General features: G+C 35.4%; 1 protein-coding gene across 6 annotated transcripts in view; it reads left to right on the top strand.

The window, feature by feature from the left end:
• The window catches only part of OTOL1 (otolin 1), a 231812-nt gene that overhangs the window by 167417 nt on the left and 54866 nt on the right, over positions 1-9529 (top strand). The gene's annotated exons all lie outside the window — the stretch shown is intronic.

The following is a 9529-nucleotide window of genomic DNA, read 5'->3' on the forward strand; positions in this document are numbered from 1 at the left end:
TTCTGCCCATTTTTGGATTGGGTTGTTTGTTTTTTTGATATTGAGCTGCATGAGCTGCTTGTAAATTTTGGAGATTAATCCTTTGTCAGTTGCTTCATTTGCAACTATTTTCTCCCATTCTGAGGGTTGTCTTTTGGTCTTGTTTATGGTATCCTTTTCTGTGCAAAAGCTTTTAAGTTTCATTAGGTCCCATTTGTTTATTTTTGTTTTTATTTCCATTTCTCTAGGAGGTGGGTCAAAAAGGAGAATGGAGGGGATTGGAGAGATTTATTTGCAACCAACGAATTCCATTTAATATGGTCATCTTAAAAGATTTTTAAAGGATTAGACATAATATGTATAAAATTGCTGACGTAGCAGACTTTCAATAAATGTTGTTTTTTAAAACTAAATCACAAATTGCTTATGTTTTATACATTATTATTTCCTATGTTTATATGCCCTGTCTTACAAACACATTGTCAGTTCCATGAGGGCAGGAAACATGCATATTATACTTCCTTGATTTCCAGAGGGTCTAGCATGAGCTCAGTTAATTTCTGTAAAGAAGATATTTTTCATTGATAAATAAGAACATGAAATTGTATTATTTGATTATAGCACTAGAATGACCTTAATATCTTCCAGTGAAGGTAGACTTGTTTTCTGTGAATTTATCTCAAGTTAGAAGTAGCATTTATTTTTATTTTTAAATTTTTAAAATTTTTTTATTTTATTTTTTTTGTGGTACGCGGGCTTCTCACTGTTGTGGCCTCTCCCGTTGCGGAACACAGGCTCCGGACGCCCAGGCTCCGGACGTGTAGGCTCAGCGGCCATGGCTCCCGGGCCCAGCCGCTCCGCGGCATGTGGGATCTTCCTGGACCGGGGCATGAACCCGTGTCCCCTGTGTTGGCAGGCAGACTCTCAACCACTGTGCCACCAGGGAAGCCCTTTAAATTTTTTTAAATGGAAGTCTCTTCTCAGGTGTATTATTGTTTTTTCAGTTAGTGGAAGAAGCATGAGTTAAATTATAAAATTTTTTTTCTTGGAAATTCATGGATGAGATGTTATTGCTCATGTAATTTAGGTTCTAATGTTGAATATTTAAGGCACATTTTTAGCTAATTGCTGGAAAGCAATACCACCACAAGTTGAAATAGTTTTAAAATAGAAAAAGATATAAAATTATAGTGAACATGTCATTTGAAGTAATTTGCATTCTAAACAAAGTCTGAAAGAAGTCATTAGAGTTATTCAGAGCAATTAGTTGATAGTTTTTAAAAGACCCATGTAATTTGAATTTGTTTACTTTATACATTTGAAGGCTTTACATATATAATACTAAAATTGCTGTCCTAGTTTTTAAATAAGTGAAACTCTTTTATTTTTTCTAAAAACCAAATTGTTAGAACCCTAAAAATATCTATTGCTGTTCTGAATATAAAGCTTACTTACTAATCCAGTATGATGTCAGTCCCACATTTCAAAAATTTTAAACAAATATGAATATGTCCTAGTTATAATGTCTAGATGAGGCATGTCCTATAGCTTCCTCTCTTTAGCTAATGATAATTTTTAATAACTTTCTCATTCTTAGGAAATATTAGAATTAAATAAAAATTTGTCATTTCAATAATAATAGACATTTTCTTATTTATACTTACAAATGAAATTTCTTTTCCAAAAAAGTTGTCCTAAGAAAATGTTTTCTTCCTGTGGTTCATGTAATATAGGAACATAATTTGATTTACATAAGTTATAGGAAAAAAATAAACTGAGATGCTTTCATTTGAGCTTGAATCAATATTTAATTTTAAGTAAACAAATACTTAAAAATTGTAATCTTGGGGATTCCCTGGCAGTCCAGCAGTTAGGAGTCCACACTTCCACTGCTGCGGGCTGGGGTTCAATCCCTGGTTGGGGAACTAAGATCCTGCAAAATACGCCGCGTGGTCAGAAAAAAAAAATTGTATTCTTTACTGCCATTTCTGTCCAGGATGGATTTATCTTAAACAACAAAATAAGCAGACAAAATATATGAAACAATGGTTTTCAGATATTGGACAACAGGCAGTACATGAGAGCGATCTCTGAGAGAAGGGAACAAACAAGGTGAACCCTAAGATTGCTCAAGCTACAGGCTAAAGAGAGTTTCTGGGCTTCACTGCAGGGTGGGGGAGTCCATACAGAACCTGGCAGACTCCCTTAGCTGAGGAGATAGAGTGCAGAGTTCATGGAGGCCAAGCCACTTATAATGGAAATAGCAGAGTACTCGAGAGGAAAGAGCTGCACAGCTAGAGAGTTCTAGAGACCTGGCTCTCAAATGTTTATACAGAAAGGTTCAGACTAGTCAGAATAGTCCATGGAGCTCACACAGTTCCAGGAGTAGTTTGTGTTTGTACCAGCCAGAGTGAAAAGCCTCTTTATTCCCAGGGATTGATAAGAGAGTCAAATAGCCCTGGATGAAGGGTAGACAACTATGACATGTGGGTCAAATCTGGCCTTTTTTGTACAGTTCACAATCTAGGAATGTTTTTTACATTTTTAAAGGGTTATTGAAAGCAAATGAAGAGTATGCAACAGATTATATGTGGCCCATAAAGCCTAACTAGTAACTGTCTGGTCCTTTACAAAAAAAGTTTGCTGAACCCTATCCTAGACTAAAGGCTGTTCTAAACCTGCCTAATAAGGGTTAAAAGCAAATCTCAAAAGTATCCATTTCCAAGTAAATTAACCACATCCTAAAACATAACCTAAAAATACTTAAAGGGAAAAAACTAGTATCCATTTCCAAGAAAATTTCTGCATCCCTGAACAATGTCCATAAATATTTAAAGGAATACAAAGCATCTAGTATCCGACAATGTAAAAATCACAATGTCTGGCATCTAATAAAAAATTACCAGGTATTCAAAGGGGCAGTAAAATATGACCCATAATGAAGACATGTCAATTAATAGAAACAAAAATGGCATTGATAATAGAATTATTAGGAAAGGACAATAAATCAGCTATTATAAATACACAGTGTATGTTGAAAAAGGTAGAGAAAAACATGAACATGATGAAGAGAGAAATGGAAAGTATAAATAACACCTAAACTAAATTTGTAGAGATGAAATATATGATGTTTTAGATAAAAATATACTGAATGAAATTAATAGGTTATTAGACACTATTAGGAGGAAAGATTAGTGAACTTGAAGACATAGTAATGGAAACTATCTTAAATGAAACAGAGAAAAGAAGACAGAAAAGTGAATGGAGAATCAGTGCACTGTGGGAAACTTTCATGTATCCTCATATATATGCCATAGGAGTCTCAGAAGGAGTGGAGAGAGATGGAAGGTGGGAAGAAAAAATGTCTGGAGAAATAATGGCAGAATATTACCAAATCCCATAGACAGCAAAACCTCAGCAAACCTCAATCAGAAGACACATGAAGAAAGCAACACAAGGCAGATAATCAAATTGCTTAAAAGCAGGAATAAAGAGAAAATAATTAAATCAGTCAAAGGAAAATAACATATTCCATGCAGAGGCACAAAGATAAGCATGACAAAGAAAGAATGCAAACTAGAAGATAGTAGAGCAACACATTTTAAGTACCAGAAGACATAATACCCCATCATTCTAGAAATCTTTACCCAACTAGAATATATTCATAAAATGAAGGTAAAGATTTTTTAAAAGGCATATAAAAGCTGATAGAATTTATTACCAGCAGAGTAGTACAACAAGAAATGCCATAGAAAGTCCTTCAAGGAAAAGGAAAATGATGTCAGATAGAAATTTATACCTACTTAGAGAAATGAAAATAATCAGAAGTAAAAACTATTTATGTAAATATAAAAGTGTTTTCCTTATTAAAAAAAATTCATTAAAAGATAATTGACTCTTTAAAGCAAAAATAGTAACAATGATTGTACAGTTTATAACATAATTGTATGACAGTATGGGTAAACTGTATGACAGTAGTGGCATAAGGTCCAGGATGGGGGAAATGTAAGTAGATAGGACTCTAATGCTCTCTGTGAAGTGGTGTAATATTAGTTGAACATAGACTGTAATAACTTAAATATGTATACTGTAATCCTAGAGCAAATCCTACATATATTAAAAATGTTTATTATGAATATATTATGAACAACTTTATGCTAATTAATTCAATAACTTTGATAAACAAACACATTTCTTGAAAAGATACAAACTGCTGAAGCTCAAATAAAAAGAAATAGATGGCCTGAGTAGCCCTGTATCTGTTAAATAAATTGAATTTGTAGTTAAAAAAATTTTCTCACAAAGAAAACCCCAGGCCCAGAAGATTTCATGGTGAATTCTACCACATGTTTGAGGAAGAAATACCAATTTTACACATTTTTTTCCCCAAAAAACAGAATAGGAGAGGGAAATTTCCAACTCATTTTATGACTACAGAATAATCCTGATACCAAAATTAGACAAAGACATGGCAAGATGGGCTTCCCTGGTGGCGCAGTGGTTGAGAGTCTGCCTGCCGATGCAGGGGACGCGGGTTCGTGCCCCGCTCTGGGAGGATCCCACATGCCGCGGAGCGGCTAGGCCCGTGAGCCATGGCCACTGAGCCTGCGCGTCCGGAGCCTGTGCTCCCCAACGGGAGAGGCCACAACAGTGAGAGGCCCGCGTACGGCAAAAAAAAAAAAAAAAAAAAGAGCCTGGACTTTGAAAGAAAAAAAAGAAAAAGAAATGGCAAGAAACTAGAGACCAATATCTCTCACGAACATGATTGCAAAAAATCATTTGAGAATTAGCAAATTGAATCTAGCAATATGGTAAAAGAATAATATATCACAACCAAATGGTGTTTATCCCGGGAATGCAAAGCTGGTTTAACATTGATAAAAGTAATCATGTAATTTTAATATTAGCAGAATGAAAAAAGAAAAACATGATTTTCTTGTAAGATACTGACAAAGCATTTGAAAAAATTCAACACTGCTTCCTGATAAAAGTAGAAATACAAGGGAATTTCCCCAACCTGATAAATAGCATCTATGAAAAACTTACAACCAGCACTATATTGGATTGGCCAAGTTTCATTTGTTTTTTTCTGTAAGATGGCTCTAGTAGCACTGAGTTGTCATTAACTTCATTCAAAACAATTTTGTTAGATTGTATGTGACAGCTGTCATATCAGTGTGCATTAAAAAAAAGACTTATCTGGGGCTTCCCTGGTGGCACAGTGGTTAAGAATCCTCCTGCCAATGCAGGGGACACAGGTTCGAGCCCTGGCCCGGGAAGATCCCACGTGCCGTGGAGCAACTAAGCCCGTGCACCACAACTACTCAGCCTGCGCTCTAGAGCCTGCGTGCCACAACTACTGAAGCTGGCACGCCTAGAGCCCGTGGTCCGTATTGGATTGGCCAAGTTTCATTTGTTTTTTTCTGTAAGATGGCTCTAGTAGCACTGAGTTGTCATTAACTTCATTCAAAACAATTTTGTTAGATTGTATGTGACAGCTGTCGTATCAGTGTGCATTAAAAAAAAGACTTATCTGGGGCTTCCCTGGTGGCACAGTGGTTAAGAATCCTCCTGCCAATGCAGGGGACACAGGTTCGAGCCCTGGCCCGGGAAGATCCCACGTGCCGTGGAGCAACTAAGCCCGTGCACCACAACTACTGAGCCTGCGCTCTAGAGCCTGCGTGCCACAACTACTGAAGCTGGCACGCCTAGAGCCCGTGCTCCGAAACAACAGAAGCCACCGCAATGAGAAGCCAGCGCACCGCAACAAGAATAGACCCCACTAGCCGCAACTAGAGAAAGCCCGCACGCAGCAACGAAGACCCAACGCAGCCAATAAATAAATAAATACTTTAGAAAATAAAAAAAGATATCAAAATTGGTGAATTTTTGTGTAGCTGTTTTAATATGGAAGATGGAAGAAAAACAACATTTTCAGCATGTTATGCTTTATTATTTCAAGAAAGGTAAAAAAGCAACTGAAACACAAAAAAAGATTTGTGCAGTGTATGGAGCAGGTGCTGTGACTGATTGAACATGTCAAAAGTGGTTTGCGAAGTTTCATGCTGGAGATTTCTCACTGGACAACGCTCCATGGTCGGGTAGACCAGTTGAAGTTGATAGCGATCAATTCGAGACATTAAACGTTATACCACGTGGGAGATAGCTGAGACACTCAAAATATCCAAATCATTTGCACCAGCTTGGTTATGTTCATCGCTTTGATGATTGGGTTCCAGTTAAGTGAAAAAAAATCTTCTTGACAGTATTTCCGCATGAAATTCTCTACTTAAATGTAATGAAAACGTTCCATTTTTAAAACAAATTGTGACGGGCGATGAAAAGTGGATACTATACAATAATGTGGAACAGAAGAGATCGTGGTGCAAGAGAAATAAAAAAACCACCAAGCACACCAAAGTCTGGTCTTCATCCAAAGAAGGTGATGTTGTGTATATGGTAGGATTGGAAGGGAGTCCTCTATTATGAGCTCCTTCCGGAAAACGAAACAATTAATTCCAACAAGTACTGGTCCCAGTTAGACCAACCAAAAGCAGCACTCGACGAAAAGCGTTTGGAATTAGTCAATAGAAAATGCATAATCTTCTATCAGGATAACGGAAGACCACATGTTTCTTTGATGACTAAGCAAAAACTGTTACAGCTTGGCTGGGAAGTTCTGATTCATCCACCATATTCACCAGACATTGCACCTTCGGATTTCCATTTATTTCGGTCTTTACAAAATTCTCTTAATGGAAAAAATTTCAATTCCCTGGAAGACTGTAAAAGGCACCTGGAACAGTTCTTTGCTCAAAAAAATAAAAAGTTTTGGGAAAATGGAATTATGAAGTTGCCTGAAAAATGGCAGAAGGTAGTGGAACAAAACGGTGAATACATTTTTTAATAAAGTTCTTGCTGAAAATGAAAAATTTATCTTTTGTTTTTACTTAAAAACTGAAGGCACTTTTTGGCCAACCAAATATTTAGTGATGAAAGACTGAATGATTTCCCTTTAACACTGGCAAGAAGGCAAGAGTGTTTACTCTCCCTAATTCCATTTGGCATTATAATAAATGTCCTAGCCAGCACAAAAAGGCAAGTAAAATAAATAAAAGTCATACAGGCTGGAAAGAAAAGGTAAAACTGTATTCACAGAAAACATGACATTTTATGTAGAAAATCACAAGGAATCTATAAAAAGCAGTTAGAAGTAATAAGTGAGTTTAGCAAGGTTGCAGGATACTAAGTCAATATACAAAATACAAAATTAAATTAAATAAACAATATCTTTACATTAGCATCAGTATATGAGATATATAGGAATATGTTTGACAAAAGATGTTTAAAAACTGTATACTAAATACTAGAAGACATTGTTAAGAAAATTTAAAGGAGATGTGAATAAATGGAGGGATATACCAGGCTCATGTATGGGAAGAGTCAATATTATTAAGATGTCAATTCTACCCAAATTGATATATATATATATATATATAAATATATAAATAAATAAATATATATAAATATGAAAAAAAAATATATTTTTTGCACTGCCACGAGGCATGTAAAATCTTAATTCCCTGACCAGGCATTGAACTCACGCCCCCTACATTGGAAGTGTGGAGTCTTAACCACTGCCCCACCAGGGAAGTCCCCAAATTGATTTATATTTAACTCAGTCCCAATCAAAATCCCTGAAGAAATTTTTAGTAGAAATTGATAGGCTGATTCTAAAATTTATGTGGAAATGCAATGGACCTAGATATCCAAAACAATTCTGAATGAAGCTTTTTTACACTGCTGGATTTCAAGAGTTTTTATATGGCTACAATAATCAGATAGTGTCCAGTACTACCTTGCTAACTATAGCCACTATATTGTACAGAAGATCTCAAGGATTTATTCAGTTTGCATAACGGAAACTGTGTTTTTTCACAAATACTTTTTGTTTTCCCCTCCTTCCAGGCCCTGGCAACCACCAATCTATGCTCTACTTCTATGAGTTTGACTATTTCATATTGTTCATATAGTAAACAGTACTATATACTTAAAAATGTGCTGAGAGAATAGATCTTATGTTAAGAGTGCTTATTACACACACACAAAATAAATAAAGAGTGTGGGAGGAAACTTTTATAGGTGATGGATATGTTTTAAAAAATTATATATAGATGGATATGTTTATTGCACAGATTGTGGTGATGGTTTCATGGATGAATACTTATCTCTAAATTCATCAAGCTGTATACATTAAATATGTACAGATTTTTTCCAAACAGTCTCCTTTTTTATTTTTCACTGTCTCCAATTACTGATTTTTTTCCCAACTTTACTGAGGTAAAATTGATAAATAAAATTGTAAGATATTTAAATGGAAATATGTATAGATTTTTGTATGTCAATCATACCTCAATAAAATGGCTAAAAAATGTCATATTGGCATAATAATAGATACCCAGATCAATGGAACAAAATGGAGAGTCCAGAAATAAATCCACCCATACATGTATTGATACAATTGGATTTTTTTCTTTATCCTTTTACCCCACTTTTTATTCTTCTTCATAGCATCCATCCTTGCCTGACAATTCAGTTGTGTATTTGATAATTATCTGTCTCTCTCAACTGGATTTTTTTTTATTGTGGTAAAAATCATACAACATGAAATCTCTCTTCACAAAATTTTAAGTGTACAGCACAGTATTGTTAACTCTAAGCACAATGTTGTACAGTAGATCTCTAGAACTTTTCCATCTTGCATGACCTGCACTCTATACCCATTGAACAGCAATTCCCCATTTCGCCTGCCCCCCAGCCTCTGACAACCATCATTCAACTTTCTGTTCTGTGAGTTCGACTACTTTACCTACCTCCTATAAGTGGAATCATACAGCATTTGTCCTTTTGTGACTGGCTTGTTTCATTTAGTGTGAGGCCCTCAAGGTTCATCATAGTAGCATATGACAGGATTTCTTCCTTTTTAATGGTTGAATAATATTCCACTGGAAGCATGTACCACATTTTCTTTATTCATTCATTGATGCATACATAGGTTGCTTCTACCTCTTGGCTATTGTGAATAATGCTGTCATGAACATAGATGTGCAAAAATCTCTTCAAGATCCTGATTTCAATTCCTTTAAATAAATACTCAAAAGAGAAATTGCTGGATCATATGGCAATTCTATTTTTTAATTTTCATTTTGGAATCTGCATACTGTTTTCCATAGTGGTTGCTCCATTTTACATTCCCACCAACAGTGCACAATGGTTGCAGTTTCTCCACATCCTCTGCATCACTTGTTATTTTCTGATTTTATTATTTTTTTGATAATAGCCATCCTAACAGATATGAGGTGATATCCCATTGTGGTTTTGATTTGCATTTCCCTTATGAGTAGTGAAATTGAGCATCTTAATATATTTGTTGGCCATTTGTATGTCTTCCTTGGAGAAATGTCTATGCAAGTCCTTTGCCCATGTCTTTTAACATCTTTATTGGAGTATAATTGCTTTACAATGGTGTGTTAGTTTCTGCTTTACAACA

Source organism: Physeter macrocephalus, chromosome 1, assembly GCF_002837175.3.
Source record: "Physeter macrocephalus isolate SW-GA chromosome 1, ASM283717v5, whole genome shotgun sequence".
Lineage (NCBI taxonomy): Eukaryota > Metazoa > Chordata > Mammalia > Artiodactyla > Physeteridae > Physeter > Physeter macrocephalus.